Genomic DNA, 24,051 nt, shown 5'->3' with positions numbered 1-24,051 from the left:
GACGACCCCGCACGCCTTTCGCGCTGGCCACACCATCGCCGTCGAGTGCCCCTTCGAGTGAACTTGCACCTACCGGGCATTCGATCCAAACGCCACACCCCCATCAGTGCCATTGCTGAGGAGGCCGCGGCGCGGATGTATGAGGACCTCGCCGGGAGGACGCAGGTGTTCACCGATGGATCCGTCCTGCGGGATTGCTCAGCCGCGGTCGCCTGCATAGCCCCTCAGCTCAGCTCGGAACGACAGTGCCGCTTGCGATACTGTGCATCCTCAACAACAGCTGAGCTAGTCGGGCTCCAGCTGGCTGCAGACCTCCTGCGCAATTCGCCGGCCGTCACGAGCGCAGCAATCTTCTGCGACTCGAAACCTGCCCTGCGCCAGCTCGCGAGGGAGGAACGAGGCCCCCTTCTTGCTCAGCGTGCCGCTCTCAGCCTGCTGGCCCTCCAGGAACGAGGCTGTGATGTGGTCCTTCAGTGGCTCCCTTCACACGTTGGCATCGCGGGCAACGAGGCTGCAGACGAACTCGCAAAACGAGCACACTCCGCCGAGACTTCGCTGACGGATTACGCCAGCTCGTTCGACTCGGCACGCAACAACCTTCGCCGGGAGCTGGTGCGCGAGCATCCTGACGCACGGGTCGCCTCCGGACACCCCCCTCCTCCCATCCCAGCCACTGGTTTCACTCGCCGCGAGCGCGCGCGTCTTCTTGCCCTGAGGACCGGTTCTGTGTGGCCCGCGGAACGCAGGCATCGTCTTCGCGGCGCCGCTGCACCGAACTGCACCGACTGCGGCGCGATCGAAACCCTGTGCCACCTATTGTTTGACTGCCCTTCTCTCAACACTGCGTGGAAGCGGCTCGCCATGAAATACCGCCTCGTCGGACTGCCGTGTGCGAACCTACAGGACTTGCTCCATCCCACCGGCCACGTGCACCGTCGCCGATCAGCCCTTGCGGCCCTACTCGCTTTTCTCGAGGATCGAACGAATTTTCTAGCCGCTCACCACGGTGACTCGGACGCCCGTTCTCCTGCCCCCCCACCCCCCTCAGTGTTTTTTTCCACTCATACCTTTCTTTTTCTTCTTTTACCATACTCTTTTCACTCTCACTGTCCCTTCAATCCCCTATCCCCCGTGAGTATCGGTTGAGGTGTCCTCACTTGAGAGACAGTTATCGTGCACTCCACACCGAATTTCCATTTTCATTTCCTTCTTCCTTTTAAGAATCACCTCCCCCCCCCCCCTGGAAAGCGTCATACTACAAACTGGTAGTTACCTAAACGGTAACGCTTGCGAACCCGTGTTCTTCCTTTGTGTACAACAACAAGGCAGTAGTCAAAGCTTTTACCCCGCACCTACAGAGCCTCAACCTCGGTAACAATAAACTTCGATATTAGGAATGCAAGTCGAGTTGAGGTGCGTGACGATGTATATCTAAATGATGAACACACGAAGAGACGGCATATTGAGCGTTACAATGCATAATGGGGGATTCACAAAGACGCTGGTCTTATTCTTGATTGGTTCTGTATTGTTAATACTAAAAAATACCGAAATTTCTCACAGAGTGGCCTAAAATATTCTCCTGCGTGACATAATTTACCTAATACGTAAAAGAGCATATCAAGGCTGAAAAGGTGCCTAGCCAAGTCTGATCATTACGAGTTGACAATTGCAATGCGCACACTGGTCGCTCACGATCACGTCTGCAAATACGCTAGGTGCCACAAAAAAAGGTCAATTTTCAAACTGAATGCTGTTTGACCGTCGTCTCGCGGACGCACGCATTTCAAACAAGGTACAACAATGAAGGGCACTACACGTAGTTAAGTGTGCCCTGACGTCGCGTGGTTTTACCTGGATTCACGTAAGTTCTTCAGAAACAAGGACCCATAGTAGGGGGACCGTCCTTTAATAAACTGAAACCAACATTGGCATGCGTTTGTTTAATTCTTGTTGCGAAGTTTATTGTCTGGCGAGTTCAAAGTTTGAGATCCGCTGCGGCATTTTGAGTTTCTGAATTAATTGTGATCACTTGGGATTCTTAGGTGTGCGAGAAATGAAAGGAAATGGGATATTTCTGCACTCCGCTTATTTCGAAATATAATCGCTGCGGTAGTGAACCTTTGACAAATGGATGTGCTTCGCTTGAGCGACCGTATAAGTTGACTGAAGGTGATAAGAGGGTGGTATTTCTTGTTCTAAATACTTCAGGCACGTTGAGTTCGTCATATTCGCTATATGCGCACTGGTTGACTGGAAGAGCTGCCACAGTAGGCGCAGGTTCCGGCCGCTGTACTACACACGCTGACGTTGCGTCCGCTTGAACGGGTCGTAGAGCGACTCGACGCGCACGGTCGTCAAGAAAGCGTACCGAGTCGAAGTTGGTAGCGCCATCTCTCGAGCAGCTTGTGAAGCAGAACATAGTCGAGAAGCGGGTAGTCTTGGCGTTCTCTCACCTAAAGTGTTTCGTGCACCGTGGTACCGGCATAGGCATGAAGAAATGCGCGTGACGATTGAAGCAAGGCATATCGATAATAGTGGTAGCGGACGTGCGAGGCAACCATCGGTTAACTCACATAACGATGAAATCAAATGTAATTACAGTTATATTTCGATGGAGGCGAAAATGTCTGAGGCCCGTGTACTTAGCTTTAGGTGCACGTTAAAGAACCCCAGGTGGTCGAAATTTCCGGAGCCTTCCACTACGGCGTCTCTCATAATCATATCGTGGTTTTGGGACGTTAAACTCGAGATATAAAAAAAACTAGTTATATTTCACGTATTAACCCACGCGTGGCGGATTGATAGGTCACCTACATCACGGGCATGCGCAGATAAGCTTTGTGCCTCCTTTATTTTATTCCGTTGTGCCTCTCTTCAGTTGTTAGTCGGCGTTTGTGGTGTCGTACCTCCTTTACTGTGTCCGCGTTTGCACGCCGTGTCTTTTAAAGACGATAGTCTTTCTTGGGGAACTTAAACGCAGAAATTTTGGTCTGTCTGTCTGTCTTTCTGTTTGTCGGCACGTCCCTCGATTCAGCCACTCGGCCAAAGTTGAACCACTTGCCCAAGGGCCAGCCGTCTTGAACTGGTATGGCTGTTCATACTTGTGAACGTTGTCGATCAAAAAGTAAATATCATGCATATCTGAGGTGCAACATCACTAGGTAAGTATTAGGTGGCGTGTTCCTTTAATAGAAAATGCATACATACGTAATTTTAAGGACCCTAGTTTCTTAAGCTGCGCTGAAAATGCATAAGAATGGAAGCTTGAGCGAGTTGGTATGCGTTCATCTTTGTTGAAACAGCGCTCACTAGACGACGACGAAGTAAAAGAAGGCACAGGACAGGCAGCGCCTGTCGTGTGCCTTCTTTTACTTCGTCGTCGTCTAGTGAGCGCTGTTTCAACAAAGCTGAAAATGCGACTGCGCTGAAATTTGCCTTCCTCCGTGCCCTTCGCACGAGCTCACTGTTGTGTTTCGGTTTCGGTTCTGTATTGCACTGTACGAATGCCATGGGTTGGTGTTGAAAAACTTTAGTTTTGAGAAGGCCAAGAAGGTGAAAAAAAATATTTAAAAAATGAAAAAGCAGCGTTGTGGGCGGCCTTCAGGCTGCCGGTTGTGGGCGCCGCTCTGGCGTTCCTGTTTTACCCAGGCGACGTGTAAATAAAAGAGTGTGTGGAGAGTACTCATTGAGTGCGGACGTTTCTCTGCTGCAGCGCTTCGCGCCAAACCGCGTTTTCGGGCTGGCTGGCGTCCCCGCCGGTCGCGTTGGTCACCGCCGGTCTTCGCCTGCTGCTGCGCCGGGACTACCAGCACGCAACACAGCACTCATGTTTCCCGACGTATTGCCAGATGGCGTCCATATCTCACACAGCGCCTCTTCTATCGTCTTTACACGACATTTGCAGCGAAGCACGCAGATACGCGGCCAATTTTTTGGAATGGAAACTTACCAGCTAGCTCAGCTCTCTGTTATGCTGAGATTGTTTTATGCTCTTAGTTACGATGGAGATAATAACCCCCCCCCCCCCCAGTACTTCTCCTGACTCTTACCCCATGTTTTTGAGGATGTATTTTACTCCGTCACCGTTTTCCAATTTTTGATGCTGGGCTGTGAAATTCTAGTTGTTCCAGGAATGGCTGAGAAATGTGAAAGCATGAAAGGTGTTTTTTCGAGTATACACTGAACAAGTACACAGCGCGAGTGCCTAAACGCTGATGTGCGCGGCTTTTCCTTCTGGCCCGTTATTCCTTCGTTCGGGAAAAGGTGTGCTGCGGGAATGTGTGAAATGGGAAAGGCGCAGGATACAGTGGGTTCAATAATAGGGAAGGATGGGGAGGGTAAAAAAAAATCTGTGTGGCTCAACAAGCTGTCAGGCGCCAACCAGCTGTCATGCCGGAAGGTCGCTCCGGCGGCGCCGTGTCGAAATTAGCTTACAAATAACAGCGACTGAATACAAAACCGCACTAATTTTATAACGTTGTAATCGTGCGTTTCATGTGATGTGTAATTATCTGAATTAGAGAGGTTCCCTGTGTATGGCATGCCATACACAATATCTCAGTTTGGGCGTCTACATGCGAACTTATTTTACCTATTTGAACTTGTTCTCGACTACTTGAGACTCATATGCGTTCGACTGTAGTATGATTTCGCATATTCTTGACGGTATCACATTTGTGTCCTTAAGTCTGAGACTTACACGGTACCGCTACGCCATACTTGGGTCTTTTTCTCTATTTCCCGTTGTACTTCACGCTAACGCGGACAACACAAATATGTTACAAGACACAACAAACAAGTCAGCACACATCTACCGTCAGCCACTGGATGAACAACATCGCAATTTAAAATTCCTTCATAGTAAGCAGTGAGTTTCACCCTAGAAAACCATGAAGCAACACATTCCTTTTTTTTCTACATCAATAAACCGGGCCAAACACTTCTTGAAAATACTGCGCTACTGGTCTTTCATCCCGGCCACGGTAAAATGTAGCCATTCTTCAGTGCCATATACTTGCCAACCAATCATCATTATTAGGTGAAATGGTAATCTGTCCTTACTGTCTATTGCCAAGTACGTAATTCCATGAGGGTCTAACGGAAATTCCTTTTTTTTTATTGTCCACGAGTGAAGGTAACGTGTTCTTCACTCGTGCGCTACTATAGCAGTTCAGCGAAAGCTTTTACCAACCGCTTAGGGAGGATCATATGAACTTCGCTGTCAGTAGGCTGCAATATTACCAGTATAGCTCGAGCTGACCTATGCGAGGAAGCATACCTATGTGTTGAAGACACGAAAGATGTCATTTTCCAAATGCTTAGCGGGCTGAAGCACATTGACGCTGGCCTGTTCATTGACTACTTTCACGTTTTCCTTTGTAATAAACACAGAAATTTTCACACAACCTCTGCCCTACAGGTTTTTCCTAAACGGTTTATTCCATAATTATGTAAAAACAGCACACACACACATTCAAGGCAGCACGCGCTGATCGTATGTTTTGGTAGCGCAGTTTCGTCATGAAAATTGCACGCGCCTCTTTTATTAGGCCTTACAGCAAGGTAGCCAGATATGTTGAAAAATATGACCTGGTTACGATGAAAGATGCATACGGTCGTGAAATGGCCAATTAAGGGCAATTGTGACAAGATCAAAAATCAATATTTTCATGAATTTCGAAAAAATGAGAGATGGAGCCTCTTCGCTTCCACCCCTGATCCCGATCCCTTTGGTCTTTTTGAATGAAGTTCCTCGCTCGTTCTCACATCGCCCAAGAGCTGCAATATACGAGGCGACCACTCACACGGATGTCAGTTTCATATAGCTAAAACACAAATATTTGCCAGGTGAAATATTATCTTGTGCTGTGTAATTATCACACTGTTCTTTTAGAAAATTGTGGTAGGCCCATGAGAGACAGTAGATATAAACTAATCTGAACGAGAATTAGAAATACGCTTACTCATACGAACTGTGAGTGTTAATTATATGCCAAGAATAATAATTCTGAGCAGATCTCGTCTAGCAAACACACTGATACGCATGATATTGTTTGGTCAAGTGGTTAGAGATATGACGTTCCTTCATTCATTAACACTGAAATCAAGAGTACGTAGATTACTGCTGCACCCTGGTTTTTCACCACCACACGTCTGAGTTAATGACCCTGAAGAAGTGTAAGCCTCTTATCGTCATCTTTATGGTTTCTAAACGGCCGATGATATCGGTTATCTGTAATAAGCGCTGAGCATTTCAATATAGGAAAGAGCGCTCTTATTGTAAATATTCTTTAGACGAGACCACGCGGGATTGACCAAAAGATTGGATACGAAGATCTATTATAGCTTTCCTATGTCGTTTTGAGGTCTGGATTAATATCGCGCCATCTTGAATATTTTGCAAATTTTCCAACAGTGCCAGTACTTTCAGACACGCTAGTAATGCGCGAAATTAGAGATCATCACGTGTTTGCTAAATTTGGGCATCTTAGCGAGCGCAACGGAAAAAAAAAACACAGAAGAAACAAAACGTAAACAGGACGGGCGCTAGATGACTAGCGCCGGTCATGTTTGTTCCGTTGCGCTTGCTAAGATGCACAAGTTCTAAACCCACCAACTAGCCCAAATTTCTGCTTTGAATAGTTTGTTAAACATACAGCATGTGCACAGAGCTATCAGACTTCTACAAAATGGGTTATGAAAGGTGGAAACTTAGAATGTGTAATTACAAGGCGCCACGCACACGCTGATACGACAAATTGAAATAGTACTAACTGACAGAATAGGTTATGGGAAACGTTCTGCATTTCTGAAGGCTAGGCGACCGTTTCTTTTTTTTTTTGTGTAAGCAGAAGAACATGCATAACGGTTTCAGTTCTCTTGCGCGCACGTTCTTACTTAAGTGTGGTAGGTAACAAGGCAGCTAATCAACAGAGAATCTCTTGTTTGTTCGTAAGTGTTCACACGGGCACCATCATGCCAAAATACACGAGCGAATATTAATAGACAATTATTTACTAACGTTATATTTGACAGGACAATTACTAAAGTTTGATTATTGCGATAAGATAGAGTAAGGAATAACTAAATAAACGGCGGCTCTTTCCCTGTTTAATACAAGCAAAACCTAGAAATATGTCAATCAGCACGCCGTTCAATAAATTTGAATAAATGTATGTGTATTTAGACGAAGCAATTTAGGGAAACAAGAAGCGGATTCGTGAGGACAGATCTCCACCAATGCAGCAAATGGGTGGCCCTGAAAAGGGCCTTTGAGGAAGAGCTACGGTGGCCGCTCAACGCTGGCGACGTGCGGTCAACGCACACACTTTGATGAAACCGTCGAGGGTCAAGCAGCCGTCGTGCTCGAAACTTCTCGCAGGTATGCGAGCCACGCACCACACACTCGGTAGCCGCACTCTGCGGTCGCAGTACGTAGAGCTTCACCCGACAGCCAGCCAACGTCTTCGGGGTCGAAGTCTTGGAAAACAGCCGTCCAGGCCTCGACTGCTTCACATGCGAAGTACACCAGGTCGGTACGACTGCTCACACCGCAGCGTAGGGCATACTTGAGAACGAATACCACAGTCCATGGCATGATCGGCCTGGATCTCCCGCGCAGCCTTAGCTGCAAGAGCACGGAACGTACGAGTCGGGGATCCATGCTTCTTGATAGAGAGCTAGTGAAGTGGAAATACGGCCGCTTGTCTTTTTATACACCCGCGCTAGGGTGGCTACCCACGCGGAGAGTGCAAGAATTTCTGCACAATGGCATTCTCTAGCCCTGAGCGTTTCTCCCCCTCCCCCTTCCATCTCCTCTCACTGTTGTTCACTTGTTTGTTCTCCGCACCTGTGTGTTATGTTTGGACCCCTTCCTGGAAAGCGGGATCCTTCGTACTTGCTCTTATCTAGACTTTTGTCGTCTAGATCACGTGGTCTTCCCTCGTGTACCACGTGGTCGTCCCTCGTGTAAACTTCCCTCTTGTGAAGAGGCAGTTCAGCGCAACCCTTTCACCACCACTTAGCGATGGTCACAGTGAATGCTTCAAAAGGTTTTGGTGTTTGGAGAATTCGAGTTGAAGGGCGTGGCGAAGCATATCTGAATGTTGAAGACATGAATAGCCGATAATAATACATCAAAGCTTATTGAAGCCTTCACTGTGATCATCTCTAAGTGGTAGTCAAAATGTTTCGCTGAACTGCCTATTGTAGTACACGAGAGAAGACCACGTGACCTAGGAGACAAAAGCGTATGTATGAGCAAGCTCGAAGGATCCCGCTTTGCAGTAAAGGGATCAACCTTGACAGAGAGGTGGGGAGTAGGAACAAGTGAACAGGCGACAGAGGAGTTACAGGGGGGGAGGGGGGGGGTAGAATGTTCCGGGCTCTAAAGAATGCCATCGTGCAGAAATTCTTGCACGTTCAGCGCGTGTGTATAAAAAGACAAGTGGCCGGTTGTCTACTCGGAGGGGTGCAACAGCTGCCCGAATTTGATACATTTCCTTATTTTTGCGCCACGCTGCGCCAAAATTGCCGACCACTTTAAATATTGTCTGAGTTGAGCAAGTTTTAGCGAAAAATATGTAGGAATGATGGATAGCTTATGCGGACTTCCTTAAAAATTCAGACAGAGGCTTCATTAGTAAACAATTCATTAACGTTGCGTTTTCCTTTTGTCTGAAATATCGCAGCAATTATGAGCCATATTATTAAATCACAGCGACACTGTAATAGTCTAATTAGAAAAAGAAAATTCGGTCGCACTATGTGCGCAATAACTATTTTTTTATTCGAGGGATTGCCCATAGGCATAACATATTTGCATGATATGACGAGATGAGTAACTCCTAGTGTGTATGTGCCACACAAATTGCCCACAGAAATTACGCAAGCTCCACTACTCACCACTGGTCTACTAAAAATGAAACAGGGAACACACGGGCGGCAAACACCAATTAAGATTTCTGCACAGACGCTACTGATAATTCAGATAGACTTTAATGAAAATTCGGTATTAACCGAGTGATAAATGTCGGGGCCGCACGTTTCAGCTTGGCTGGTTGACCATCGGCACGGAGTGTTTGGAAGGTGATTTTTTAGATACGAAGTATCTTATGGCGGAGTTCAATCCGGTGGTGGTGGTGGTGTGCGGCGTGACCACCCTTACTGCGCATACCCTTTCCACTTCCCCTCCCCCTCTCCACCTGCCCTCTCCCATTTCTTCCTCTCCACTTTCCCTGTCCCCTCCCCCTCTCCCTCCCCCTTTCCACTCTTCCTCTGAAACGCGGGCTAGACAGGCCGAAATTCTCTCCTGCGCAACGCCGCGATGAGCACCAGCGCACGCGCGTCCCCTCCCCCTCTCCCTCCTCTTCTACGCTGCCCCGCTCTCGCACGCCTGGCGACCGCGTTCCCCGCTCGCCCTGTGAGAATTAACGGCCAGGCTAGAGGGAAGACAAGGCGCGCGTAGCGTTCCTCTTCACGTTCCACGACGCGAGGTCGGTAGCATGCCCAAAGAACGCCAACGGAACGCGATCGTGCAAGTGCTCCGGCTTCGCATCGCTTCACGGTCCCCTGTAGCGGGAAATGGTGTAATTTCTTTATCGCTGGAAGATGAAGTGCTATTTTAGTTCGCTGGCAGTGTATGTTTTTAAAGACGATAGTCTTTCTTGGGGAACTTAAACGCAGAAATTTTGGTCTGTCTGTCTTTCTGTTTGTCGGCACGTCCCTCGATTCAGCCACTCGGCCAAAGTTGAACCCCTTGCACAAGGGCCAGCTATCGTGAACGGCTCACTAGGTTCATACTTGTCTACATGGTTGATCAAAAAGCAAACATTACGCATATCTGAGGCGCAACATCACTAGATAAGTATTAGGTGGTGTGTTCCTTTAATAGAAAACACATAGATACGTAATTCTAGAGACCCTAGTTTCTTAAGCTGCGCTGAAAATGCGACTGCGCCGAAACTTGGCCAACTTGGCTTCCACCGTGCCCTCTGCGCGAGCTCATTGTTGTGTTTCGGTTTCAGTTCAGTATTGCACTGTACGAGTGCCATGGGGCGCCGCTCTGGCATTCCTGCTTTACCCAGGCGACGTGAATATAAAAGAGTGTGTGGAGAGTACTCGTTGAGTGCGGACGTTTCTTCTGCTTCGGCGCTTCGCGCCAAACCGCGTGTTCGGGCTGGCTGGCGTCCCCGCCAGTCGCGTTGGTCACCGCCGATCTTGCCTGCTGCTGCGCCGGGACTACCAGCCCGCAACACAGCATTCACGTTTCCCGACGTATTGCCAGATGGCGTTCATATCTCACGCAGCGCCTCTTCTATCGTCTTTACACGACATTTGCAGCGAAGCACGCAGATACGCTGCCAATTTTTTTATTTATTATTTTTTATAAAGATAATCGTGACAGTTAGGTTGCAAAGCATTTCTCTTAATTTCGGTGGTTCAGTAAACGGGCAATCATCAGTACCTCTGCAACAGTGTACTACTCCAATACAATATTAACCATTACAATAATCATCGTCAATATCGGCCTGCTTAAGCCTATCAACTTGCACTGTCCCCCCGCGGAATGCTCGGCTGACACATCTAGGGAGTTCAGAGCCTGTGTCGTCCTCCATTGACCGATCCTCAAAGTTTACAGTTGGCCACATTTACGATTCAGGAATATTCAAGAACTCAAAAGAATAAATTATTTATTGAGAGGGACTTTTCGTGCGAGAGGGGCACTTCGGTTAAATATAAAAAGAATGAGCAAAAAAAAGAAGTGACCAACGCAGCCGACAGGATTCGAACCTGTGCGGGGAGACCCCAATGGATTTCGAGTCCATCGCCTTAACCATTCGGCCACGACTGCAAGACGTCCTCTACTCGTAAAACATTCGAGCGATACGTCGTTATTTTCAATTCTATATCTGCAACGATACTACTAATAATAAACTATTGATGATGTGCGAAAACCACGATATGATTATTATGCATCCCAAAATTGAGGAGGGGGTATTTGGATTAATTTCGACCATCTAGGTTTTCTTGACGTGCACCTGGAGAAGCACACGCGCTTCCAAAAATTCGTTTAGAGAGTCTATAGACTGTGTAAACCCATTTTTAGAGTGTCTAGAGCTGTCTTTAGATTGTCTAGAGACTGTCTAAATATTTTTTTTGTAAGGGCGGGATTTCTTGTATTTCGCTTTCTATTGAATGAAACTGCTACGTCGATACTGAATAGTTTTAATAATAATTTTTGAACTTTAACGTCCCTAAGGCACGATATGATTATAAGAGACGCCATAGTGGAGGGCTCGGAAGATTTCGAACATCTGGGGTTCTTTAGCCAGCACCTAAGTCTAAGCACACGGTCATCTATAGCAATTTACCTCTATATAAATGCGGTCGGCGCAGCCTGGATTTTATGCTGTGCCATCGGTACAGCAGATGCATCAAAGTTGTTGCCGCAAGTGTAACAATTCCGGTTGTATCAAATAGACATATTGTCCTGCACGATCAGTGTCTGTGTCGCCACGTATCTTTACGAATACGGGTGTGTACCGCTCTTGTTTATTATTAGTGCCTTATAAATAACGCCACGAAAATCGCTTACCGTTACAGGCATCGTGAAGGAATATTGGCAATACTTAGTTAAAGGCAAAAATTTCCGAAGAAAAGAACATTGCGCCAGAACAGCGCAAAAAACGGAACACACAGGGCGCAGCGCTGCGTCGTGCCTGTTTCGTTTTTTGCGCTGGTCTACCGTGATGTTCATGAATCAGTTAAGTCTCCTAAGAACCCTCGTGAAAAAGTAGTGTGCAAATTCTTCAGCAGCCCTTGCTTTATCGGGAAAATTGGTCTAGCGAAGCACTGTGTCTGCGGGCCTGACATGTTATCTTTCTTTCTTTCTTTCTTTCTTTCTTTCTTTATTTCTTTCTTTCTTTCTTTCTTCTTCTTTCTTCTTTCTTCTTTCTTTCTTTCTTTCTTTCCTTCTTTCTTTCTTTCTTTTCTTTCTTTCTTTGTTTCTTTCTTTCTTCTTTGTTTCTTTCTTTCTTTCTTCTTCTTCTTTCTTCTTTCTTTAGTTTCTTTCTTTCTTTCTTTCTTTCTTTCTTTCTTTCTTTTCTTTCTTTCTTTCTTTCTTTCTTTCTCTTTCTTTACTTCTTTCTTCTTTCTTTCTTTCTTTCTACCGCATTGCGTAATCTTCTCCTATTTTTTTCCTCTCTCCACGCTGCCAGTATCTTTCAGATTAATACGGTGCACCCTGTGCAGATGACTCCTATGTAGCACCTTTATTATCTGTCAACGCTATGGCAGACTTGCTGACACCTATGCAAGCGAAGCCTGTTATACTTTCAGATTTGTCCTTGTTTAATGTTTTTTTTTTTGGGGGGGGGGGGCATGCGCGAAATAAAGACCCAGCCAAGAATACTCTTCCGTGGGCCGCAAGAAAGGATGTTTGAAGAAACAAGTAGCAGTTTATCCTCTCCATGGCTTTGAACGCGGAACTCCGGTGTCTAGGTACGTCCACGCGGTGTTGTAGTTGGAAAGGCTTTGCTTGCACAACCAAACTTCAAGCTCCCACGCACCTTGCGACGCCATCACCTCGAAGAAGCTCGACAACAATGGAGGAACTTTTTACCGCATACAAAGCCTTGCGTTCAAGATTCTTGCAGTAAATGAGTAGATAACGGTAAACAATGCGTTTGCTGAAACCGGCTATCCTAATATCTGCGTTATATTGTATCACACTGAATTTCTCCCGATCTTCGGGCCTACCAGGAAACTTGTGCTTGCGTAAGGACCCCAAGTTTTCGAACGAAAGGTGACTTTAATTAACACCTCTCTGTGCAAGAGTGCCAGGTTTACGCGTAGTTCTAGACGCTGAGGACGTAGCACGCGGCGCTCCAATGTGTAAAGGAAAAACTTATTTTAAAACTCCTGCTTTCGATTTCGCAGTAATCTCGCATAAACCCCTGTCCAACACGGCATTATGGCCTGAATCACACTTATCTAGAGCGAACACTACCGGCCGCTTTAGCCTCTGTTTTATGCAACATTGTGCTGAGACCGACACCTACTGATATGAAAGATAATCCAACTGCTTCCTAAGTCCTTGTGCTATAATTCAAGCATGGACGGAGGCTTGCAGCTAACGCGAGATATGAGCCGCGGACGTCGTCAGCGTCCACAGCTATGGGCTCGAAAGCTGTAGACATGTGTGATTCAGATTGTTACGGTGCTCGGCTGTTGAACCGAAGGTTACGGCGTGCGTCATATTCATGTCGTGGTTCTTGCACATAAAATACGAGAGATTATTATAAACCTTGTCATAGTTCGCGAACCATTCCGTGATTGACGAACCGTTCTTTCTTTTTTTTTTTTTGCCAAGTCAGCCGCCTTTCTTAGATACAAAACCATCAGAAGTACCTCGAATGTTCTCTCAGAAACAAAAGTAAGAGCTAATAGCAACAAAGTTCTTAAACTTGTTGCAATCAGAACTCGTATGGACAGAAAGCTCTGCCGGTCGACTATGCTGCACCTTAAGAATTTTGTTTTGAGTGGACACAGTCCAGATTGCTATAAAGAGAACAAATAACGTATACTATCACGGTGACCATCTCACGAAATTTTCATTTAGTGCTCATGGTCTTGGTCCAACATTTGTGGGCACACAAGAAATTCCAACCCAGCTGCCGGGAGTGCTAATCTCAATAATAAAGCAGTTAGAAACCTGATGATAATTTTTATAGTCTAATTCTCCCACTCCTGTTTCTATTGACGCTTACACGAATCCTTACAATTAGTTTAGCAACCTTAACCATAAGATGTTATCCTGCTCTGCATGCACGTGGTAATAAATGTAGACATGATGCCTTTTTTAGATAGTTTACTACGGGTTATATTCAAGGACACGCTACACTCGCGGCAACGATCCGGTACATCAATTTTTCATCATTGTCAGCCCATTGCTGTTAGTGAATTATTGCCTGCTTTGTAGAAGTGCATAGCCGTGATGATAATCTAACTTACATGGTAGGGCGTGCCTCAACTTTAGGGGATGGTTGCTGACACCAATATCGAGCAGGTCCATCACTCCTCATGTAATCAGGTTCACATGAAATGTCTGACGAGACATCATTTGTAATCTGCAGTAACTCTTACAGTGAATGACCTGTATTTGTTTATTTCGAACTCTCTTGCACAGACGCGCGGCACTATTAATTACTCATCCGTGCGCGTTATAACAAGGTTATGAAGTTTCAGAGCACTATTACACAAAGTATTCAGTAGGAGGCCCCATTCAGGTGCGAAGCGTTCAGTTGGATCGGACAAAAGCTGTCTACCACCGGCCTCGATAGTTTGTCTCAACTGTCCTAAATTGACGACATTTGGAGGCTCAAATACTAATTCGCAGCGACCTAAATCAGCGCTGGGTGCTGTCAAATAAGCGAAATCTCGGCCAGTTCTGTGACCAAAGCTATAGTGCATAACAATAACTTCTTTTAACTACAGAGCAGTTTAAGGTACTGCCCTGTCGTCCTGTCATGTCGGGCGTTGGAGTGACGCGGGTCCCACGTTTGATGCACATAAGCCGAGCAGGCTGCTTGCCCGAGAACGCCAGCGTCGCCGAAGGGCTAATTTGTCTGTCCGACCCAGCGCAGCGAAGGCGAAACGCAGCTTCGGGAGTCAGGCACAGATCTGCGGAAGACGGAGGCGAAGCGCTAGCGCCGGTAGTTAGGAGCACCGCACTCGTAGAGTCAAACAGTAGAAGAACAGTAGAAAGGCGATCATAAAGAAGAAAATAAATAATAGGAAAACGAATAGTATAATCACAAGAAAAGAACAGAAAATGATGGAAATTATCACGTAATCAAGCGAAAAGAACAGAAAACAGCACGGAAGAGCAAATAAAGCACATAAACGCAAAATAAACGCAAGAAAAACACGGGCAAATCAGTGCTCCGCAGTTCGTACAACTTTCAATTGGTGTGGAACTGGTTTTAATTGTATGACTGCATTAGCTGATAGAATAGAAAATTTTCAAGGTCACAAAGTCAAAATAGGCAACTTACGCAGGAGCATTAGACTGATGCGGGGAGCTTGGGGCATAAATGACGCGCATTAGCTCCCGCCATTAGCTCGTAACGCCGGTTCATTTTGCAATTCATGTGAACTTTTCATTGCCCACACGCTAAAAGAATACTTTCGAAATACTTTGCAACACGCCATCTGTTGTTTTAGCAAATCGCAAAATGTGTTGAACGCGAAACGTTTTGCTTGCCTTCCTTGCGATAATCGGACATATTTGCAGATGTAAACAATCCAGCATTAACATTTTCTTTTACTTCTCTGTTCTCTCTCATGGTGCCAACGCTAAAACACAAATGCAAGAATCAATTTTGTGGTAATATCGAATAGAAGGTAGTACGTGGAAGATATATAGAGAAAGCTGCGAAAAAAAAGGAGAAACTAGAACTGTGGCTGCGGTAACCATGACGGAGCAGAAACTGACAGGTCCAATTGGAAGAAAGGAATGGAATGGAAGACTGGAATTCTCTCAAGAATTGAACTATTATCTGATAGAACTTAAAAAGTCCGGAGAGGCCCCGCCCAGATGACCGAAGCACGACAGCCGATGGAGTCTGTAATTGAAGAAGTAGTCCCACTCATACACTCGGCAGTATTCTCCGAACGCGGGGTTACCTGCCGTTCGGCTCACGACGTCACTCCGGTGTGCGCGCCCATTGGTTCAAGCTTGTGTGCACCCTCAATTGAGGAGCAAATACCGCAGAGTTCTAAAGTTACATCCGCCTAGCTCCGTTTATGGCATGAGAGTTAAAAAGGCCACACCTCTAAAAATATGTGTTTGTACTACCCTAGAACGTATATAACACACTGTCGATAATGATGCTTATAAGACAAACAGAAAGGACCTCGCTCCTAAAATGTTCGGACAAGTCCGCCACGGTGGCATGGTTATGATGCTCGTCTACTGACGCGAAAGTCCCGGGTTCAATCCCGTGAGGTGGTCGCATTTCCATGGAGGTTAAATGCTAGAAGTCGGTGTATTGTGCGATGTCAGTGCACGTTAAACACCAGCTGGTAGAAATTTCCGGAGATGCTAGAAGTCGGTGTATTGTGCGATGTCAGTGCACGTTAAACACCAGATGGTAGAAATTTCCGGAGCCCTCTCCTACGGCTTGCCTCATGTTTCGGCACGTGAAACCCCAGAAATTATATTCAAATAATTGGGCAAGGCTAAATAAGTGTGTGTATGGTGCAAGTTTCAGAATTGTAGCATTTGGCAGTACAGGTTTTGTGGCGCCTTTTAAATGTAGGACTGAAAAATTCTTTTCCGCTATGTTATCCAAAAACTTCTCCATGTAGAGGAAAAAAGAGCAGAGACTGAATTGCAAGTTGGGCGAATTGGTGCGTATTCATATTCTGGGGGGAAAAAGCAACAGCGCACAAAAAAAAAAGCGAAGACAAGAAAGAGAGGGAAAAAGAAGGTTGTGTTAGCCAGCCTTCAGTGATGTTACATTATAATGTGTTTTCTTTCCTTAATAAAGACATTTCTCTGAATCTGACCTCACTTGACATGCGCGGTTTGTGCATGTGAGTTCGTGCTCCCTTCCGAAAAACTCACAGGGTCCCTTAAGCACTCACCTAAGACGGCACGAAGGCGAAAGCCATCTTCTTTTTCTTCTCAGTCCATGTATTGATTCTGCGCCGCCACCCTCCGTAAGCTTTCTGCACCTAACATGGCTTTGCACTGACTCCAAGGTCGGAGGCACCTCGCCTTGTTATGCATGTTGTTATGCACTGCCTACGTGATCGGCCCACCTTTGACCAAGCTATGATGTCATGTGACGACATCATCGTGTGTCGTTACATCACGTGACGTCAAAATGACGTCACACATTTCAGGATATATCCCGTGATGGTGATTTTTGCGTCACCCGTGCTGTCCCCGACGGTGAACTTTCGCGCTTGATGAGGTATCTAAGGCTTCGGCTTTAATAAACTTTCAGTTGTGAGTGCAACGCTGTGTGTCTTGCCTCTCTTTCTTTTCTTCGCTTTTCCGTGCGCTGTTTTTCTTCAGAAAACGAGCAACTCAGACTGCATACAGTTAACCATGCCGACGGATTAATTTACCGACTCGCTTTACACCCCTACACGCAAGCAAACTAGAACCCTGCTCTATTGAAAAAAAAGCATTGCAGTGCAACACAGAAGCCAGGAAAGGTAATTAAAGAACAGCAACTTTCGAACGGGGAGAACTAATATTACCACACCTAATGGCGCCACTCGTTAAACGGAGAAGAATGTGAGAAAACTGCGAATATAACTGTTCCTGGAAAAATTAGGGGCAGGGACGAAGTACGGGAAACACATCCTGTGTCCGCATGGTGCCCTCGGCCTTTGTGCCGTTAACGTCCACAGGAGGGCGCTTTGATGTCGCTACTGCTAGAGTTACTGTATTGGCCTCGAGGAGTTACGGAGTCGCCCTCTACCGGACGCGCCTCGATTGCGTGCTAGGCAGGATACCGCCGGCGCGCTCCCCATAGGTTTTGCTGTCGGCGCTCTACAAAACACCTCGCGGAAGCCCTCCAGGCATTTCTGTAAGTACTTTCGAAATTAACTGTGTTCTTTACTGTCAAAATAATCTTTTTCGACGAACTGAAAGCACAAGATAGCCTACAGTCGCTGTCTCTTTGCAGAAAAGCGAGCACCCGCTTCACGCAGTCACCGCTTTGGAGACCCTTGAACCGGCCTCTTGCGTGAAGGTAGTCACTCGCTGAGTGCAAACTATGTGAAATATCTCGTTAGAGTAGACTGCCTGTATAACCAAACGGAGCATAATAGAAAGAAGCCTCAAGCCAGCGATCGCACGGGTTCGCGACGACTGACGGTGCCTCTGCATGTATGAGCGTCTGCATGTATGTTCGTACTGATGGTTTCGGTTTTGCTTCGAGCGCGTTTTGGCGCACGGCTGTGAACTTTAGGCCACAAAATATGAGAATTGGTGAGTACACAAACAACTACTGTTGCGCGGACGCTATCAGAGCAGTTCCAAAACAATTTCCTTACAACTGCGGCTTCGGTGAGCATGGCAACTTTGTGATCTGCCGTCCCGACGATTCAGGGTTTTTTATTTTTTTTTCGGTCTAAATTCGCGTACGTTTCAATGTCATTTGACAAGTTCTCTCGCACTGCGTATTGATCGGTCTTCTCAGCGGGCAAATGCCGCTGCTTCTGTTTCTTTATTCAGCGCATTCGTTTCATTTGGTGCTCACACAAAACGTGAGCAAATGCGACGCCTTTTTTTAATGCTCCTTAATTATCGTTCCGTTTGCATTCCAGTGAACTTGCCGCTGTGTGTTAACAACAAATTCATAGACCAAAGCTTCACCACTTCGACATTTCTGGTGGATGGAGAACCAGTCTACGAGACCCAGCATGTAGTAGCATGCGACGCCTAGGAAAAGAAAGAAAACACAGTAACGTTTGCCGGACTTGTTCTGCACACGTCGGCTGTGAACTAGGACCCACATGAACTTGAAATAGCAGTGAATAAAATAGAAGGTATTGCAGCAACCAACAGCCGCAAAACAGGATAGTAATTATTTGGCATGTACCGCAGCAATTTTGGCAGCAGTGTCGTGTCTAACGCCAACAGGGTGGCATCTTTCCCACGTAAATAAATGAGGCTCCAAGAAAATACATGGGGTTGGCCGGTGGGCCGATCACGGAGGCAATGCAAAATTTATGTAGCTTATGAAGCAATGCATGCCTCATCAAATGGGAAGGTTGCTCGTCGGCGTCCCGCGTCGGCGGCGTCAACACGAGTGATGCAAAAAATAATCGTCACGTGATGGTGTCACCATATGACGTCATCATGACGTCACAGATCGCCAAAATATGCAGCGTCATTATGACGTCATATAATGTGACGTCACGTGATGACGTATTCACACGTCATGGTCGCTTTGCATTGCCTCCCTGATCGGTCACGGAGGCCGTGCAAAACCGCGTTAGGTGCAGAACGCTTTTGGGGGGGGGGGCGCGGGAGAATCATACAACTACTGACAAAAAGAAGATGGCTTTCGCCTCCTAGTCATCTTTAGCGAATGCATAAGGGACCCTGTGCGTTTTTTAATTCAACGTATCAAACAGTGACTTGCGCATCTGCAGCCGATTTTGTGGACGCCGAGCACGGGGCCGACGATCAAGAGGAGGGTTCTGAGATGGCATCGCATGTGGTAAAAGGTAGCGCTTTTACCATCCTGTGGCAGATAAGCATCATTTGCCGGCGGGAAGCGCGCGCGAGCCATCGTCTCAGTGCGCGCTGTCTGCTACTCACCGAACATCGCAGGCCCGACGCAGTAACAAAAGTCTTCGTCGCGGAAGTGCTTGTTGCACACAAGACTCGTAGCGGATCGCTACTTGCCGGTTCTTAGCTTTACAACCCATGCTTCACGCTGTTTCTTGTTCCGCGGTTACCAGTGCAGGCTGACACTGGGCTCCTTTGCGTAATCGCGGCACTGCGGCACCGAGCGGTAGAGCCCCATGTTCGTCGCCTTCGGAGGCAGCCACTCTATTACAATGGTTTCAATTGAGTAGAAAATGAGAGAAAACTTCCGAATTTGAACAGAGCGCAGCGCATGTGGGACTTGAAACTCGTTTTCAAAGCACGCGGCAGTGCGCCACAAGCAGCCGACGCGGCCGCTGAGACCACATGATCCTGCCAAGCACGTCACGCCGACGGTGGCGCCGGCGTTTCCAGTGGTGGGCCTCGAGGCCAATATGCTACCTTTAGGTAGCAGAGTTGCGCATCTGTCTTCCAACGCCGCTAGCAACCACGCGTTGCGGAGAAGCTGCCGCTTGGGCCAATTTTTTTATTTCTCGACGCCGCCGCTGTAGCGAACTGAATTAACACTAGCCATCGACAGCCAATGTTTATCGCCGGTCTTCGACACGCCAGACAGGTTAATCGGCGACACGGTTGGCATGTCGCCTGCAAAAACGAAGTGCGACTTCACCGCATAGCTGTGGTTGCTAGCCGGACCTATGCGCTACTGTGCTACCTAAAGGTAGCGTATACAGTGACTCTGGCTACTGCAACTGTGCATTCAATTTCGCGCCAGCAGCTGCCCATTCGGAAACAAGTAGGTCAGTGTTTTCGTTATCGCAGCCAGAGCCCTACCCATTCCAGTGATCAAAGTGAGGAAATAATACATTCAGCGATCTGCACGCACTGCATCTGGAAGGCCCACGCTGGAGAACTGCGACGAGGCTTTGTTATCAAGTATCATTAATAGTGCTCCCTTTAGGTACGCTGGGTTTTCCGCATATCACTCTTATGTGCAACGGTGCATGTGCCTGTAAGGCCTGCTTTGAGCAGTGGACTATCATTCACCATCCTAAAGATCTACTCATAGCGGAAATCGTTGAAGCGCGTTTCAACAACAACAACAACAACAACAACAACAACAACAACAACAACAACAACAACAACAATAATAATCAATCAATCAATCAATCAATCAATCAATCAATCAATCAATCAATCAATCAGTCATTTATTTAACGTGCCCAGGAACAACCGTGAGGTCTTTGTGCAGGCGCACGCAAAAAAAATCAATAAAAATAAACAATACAATACAGACAGTATTCAGAAATAAAAAGAGCAAAAACACGTACACAAAGAGAAATGAACACAAAAGGGGAGAAGTAAAATAGGACAATATGAGAAATATTGAAGGGGAATAAAAAATTAGATTGCACATATACAACTATGCGGAAAGACGGAGAAGGGAAGACTTTGTACATTGTGCCATACTATGTCAAAACAGTGCAAAGCTCGGATAAAAAGAATGATTGTGGACTATGAAAATCGTCAAGATCAAGAAAATTAATATTATAAAGACTTTGTATTCTGTGAACGGTAGAGTGTTGGAAGAAGCAGGCGGGTACATGAAACGGTCTGTTCTCTCTGGTTAACTTACGCGGAATTCGAAAATTAACACAATTGAGAAGTACAGGGCAGGATATGATACCGTGGACTAGCTTGTAGAGAAATAAAAGATCAGAACGATTTCGTCGGCAGTGAAGTGATGGCAGTGATAATGATTCAGCAGTACTGGAACGAGATCCAGAGTCATTTTTAGCAAAGCGATGGTTATTAATGCTGAGGAATTTTTTCTGGACTCGTTCAATGGTGTTACCGCTGGATTGAGCAATGCCATTCCATATCACGGACGCATACTCAAGTTGCGGAAGACATATTGCCGTGTACAATTTGTGTAGGGCCATGGGAGACCTGAATTCTCGAGATATTCTACAAACACATCCGAGAGAACGAAGGCCCCGCATAGCAGCACGCTTAACGTGAGAAGAAAAGTTTAACGCGCTGTCAAAAATAACACCAAGATCACTGATTTCATAAACCTTGCATAACGGCACAGAATTGACAAAGTATTGAAATGACACGCTAGATGTTTTGCGAGTGATAGACATGAATTTTGTCTTTGAGGTATTTAGAGAAAGGTTATTGCCGTTGCACCATTCGGAAAAAGAACACAAATCTGACTGCAGCAAGCGACAGTCGTTAACTGAATGAATTTCCTTAAATATCTTGATGTCATCGGCATACAAGAGGAAAGAAGAATTACGGATGGCAAAAGAAACATCATTAACGTAAATTAAAAATAGGAGTGGGCCTAATACCGACCCTTGAGGGACCCCACTAGTCACTTTTTACAAAGAAGAGGTTTGGCCATTTACGGCAACATAACAAGATCTATTGAGCAGATAGCTGTGCAAGAGATTCACAATCGACAAGTCAACGTCAAAGTTCGCAAGTTTAATCATAATCAGTGTGTGGCTGACTACGTCAAAAGCCTTGCTCAGGTCACAGTAGATTGCGTCAACCTGTCCTCTCTGAGAAATAGGTGTGGAGATCTGCGTCATGAAACTAGCAAGATTTGTGGTAGTTGAGCGGCCAGCAAGAAAACCATGTTGATTTGGAATCAATGAGTTTTTCACACTAAAAGACAATATTTTGTGAAGAGCCAGTTCGAAGATCTTTGATGTGGCACATAGTAGAGAAATCGGGCGATAATTAGAAACATCTGTCTTAGAGCCCGACTTAAATACTGGGAAAACACGAGCAGTTTTCCACATGCTAGGAAATGTGGAAGTGTCCAGGCAGTTATTAAATATCGTAGTCAGTACTGGGACAAATATAGTACCATATGCTTTTAGTATGGCGGAGGGGATGCCATCTGGGCCACATGATAAGGATGGTTTTAAGCGCTTAATGCATTCGCTGATAAGATTTTCATCCAGCGACAAAGCACTGGATGAGCTAGCTGCCTTGGGCTGTTGTCTGATATCAGTGCTGGAGTCTGAGGCCTTATAAACGGATGAGAAATGTGTGGCAAAACAGTCAGCGACGGCATGCACTTCTACCCCATTTGAGTCTAGTAGTCTGAAGGACTCTCCGCTTTTGCTAGACCGTTTACGTACATACTTCCAAAACTCAGCCGGCCTGTCAGAGGCGCTTTTTTCTAAGAATTCAATGTACGAACTATGATCCCGTTTATATAGGCGTTTAGAGAGAGTTCGAAAAAAGCTGAACTCTTCCTTCCACTCGCTGGATGGAGAACATTTAGATTTCCTGTGTGCGTGATCTTTATGCTTCAGTGCACTGATACGTTCAGATGAGAACCAGTGGGGATATTTACGTTGTTTTGGTGTATACTGGGGAATAAAATTAAGCATGCTGCTCAGTACAAGCTCCGTAAACCGATCAACCTGGTCATCAACATTAGGTTTGTCAGTAACCTGTGACCACTCAACGGTGGACAAGTGATGATAGAGGCCCGTGTAATCACCTCGCTTGAACGCAAATCTTGGAGATTTGTTTACGTAACTGCTGTAGCTCGTTGTTTCGGCTGATGCAGATAATCTTACGTTAAGTGGTGGGTGGAATTTGTCCGGACGTACAAGAGAGATGTTGGAGCGGGAAACTTCAAGGGGTTGATCGTTTGACACGCACAGGTCTAAGACGTTGCCACTGGAATTGACGACTGAATTATGTTGCACTAGGGAATTAAACGCCAGAAAGTCCAAGAGCAGGCTGCACTTTTTCTCTGTGAAATGATTGTAATGAGAAAAGGTAAGCGTGCTCCAGTCAATTCCAGGTGCATTGAAATCCCCAAGAACAATAATTCTGTGCCCACTATGAGAAGATATCACAAGTTCAATAGAAGACATGACATCGTGAAACGAGGCAGGGGAAATGCTGGGCGGTAAATAGAAGCATCCAATCAACAATTTTTCGCGGCGCTCAAGGTTGATTTCTAGCCAGATCGATTCTTCGATAGTTTCTAGGTCTTTCCGTCTAACGGATTTCAGTGAATTGTCAATGGCACTCAGCACGCCACCGCCTTTCTGTTTAGTTTCACTGAAATCTCGGTCACGGCGGAAGGTGGTGTAGGTCGGGGGAAAAAGTCCGATGAGGGAATTTCAGTGCCGAGCCAGGTTTCAGAAATAGCGATAATAGGAAAAGAAGACGAAAGAACATTAGAGAAAAACTCGAGTGTCTTGGTACGCAGACCCCGAGCATTTTGGTAGAATATGTCTACGTTACACGGCACTTTCGATTCCAGGCACTAGCTCAGAGGGATGAAGCATGTCATTGCGCAGCTACCTACGAAATGGCTTGAAGAGGCATCCGAGGGGCCACATCGAAGGGTCATTCAGGCGTTGTAGCGTGTCCTCGTCAACTTCGATATAGAATGAAGAATATGACTGGAATCTTGAAGTCGCCGGCAGGAAATGGGAGACATATCGAATGAAGCAATATGTTTTTTGATGTCAGCAGCAGTGGTGTCCGGGCTCAGCTTCGTAACAAAAATGGCCTTTGGCCGTTGTGGCCGTTGTGGCCGCTGAGCTACAGATATAGTGGATGCCTTCAATGCTCCAAACGAGGCGGGTTTCTTCTTTCTTACACCCTCAGTTACCGCTGCAGAAGAGGCTGTCGCAGGCATCACACTG

The 24,051-nt window shown here is 46.3% G+C and overlaps 1 non-coding gene across 1 annotated transcript; it reads right to left on the bottom strand.

Moving 5' to 3' along the window:
• Positions 1-10,773: 10,773 nt before the first annotated feature.
• On the bottom strand, positions 10,774-10,855 carry Trnas-cga (transfer RNA serine (anticodon CGA)). The gene has a single exon. It is a non-coding gene; the product is annotated as a tRNA-Ser (tRNA).
• Between the last annotated feature and the right edge of the window lie 13,196 nt (positions 10,856-24,051).

Source organism: Rhipicephalus sanguineus, chromosome 7 (genome assembly GCF_013339695.2).
Source record: "Rhipicephalus sanguineus isolate Rsan-2018 chromosome 7, BIME_Rsan_1.4, whole genome shotgun sequence".
NCBI lineage: Eukaryota > Metazoa > Arthropoda > Arachnida > Ixodida > Ixodidae > Rhipicephalus > Rhipicephalus sanguineus.
This window is presented reverse-complemented; position numbering and strand designations above follow the sequence as displayed.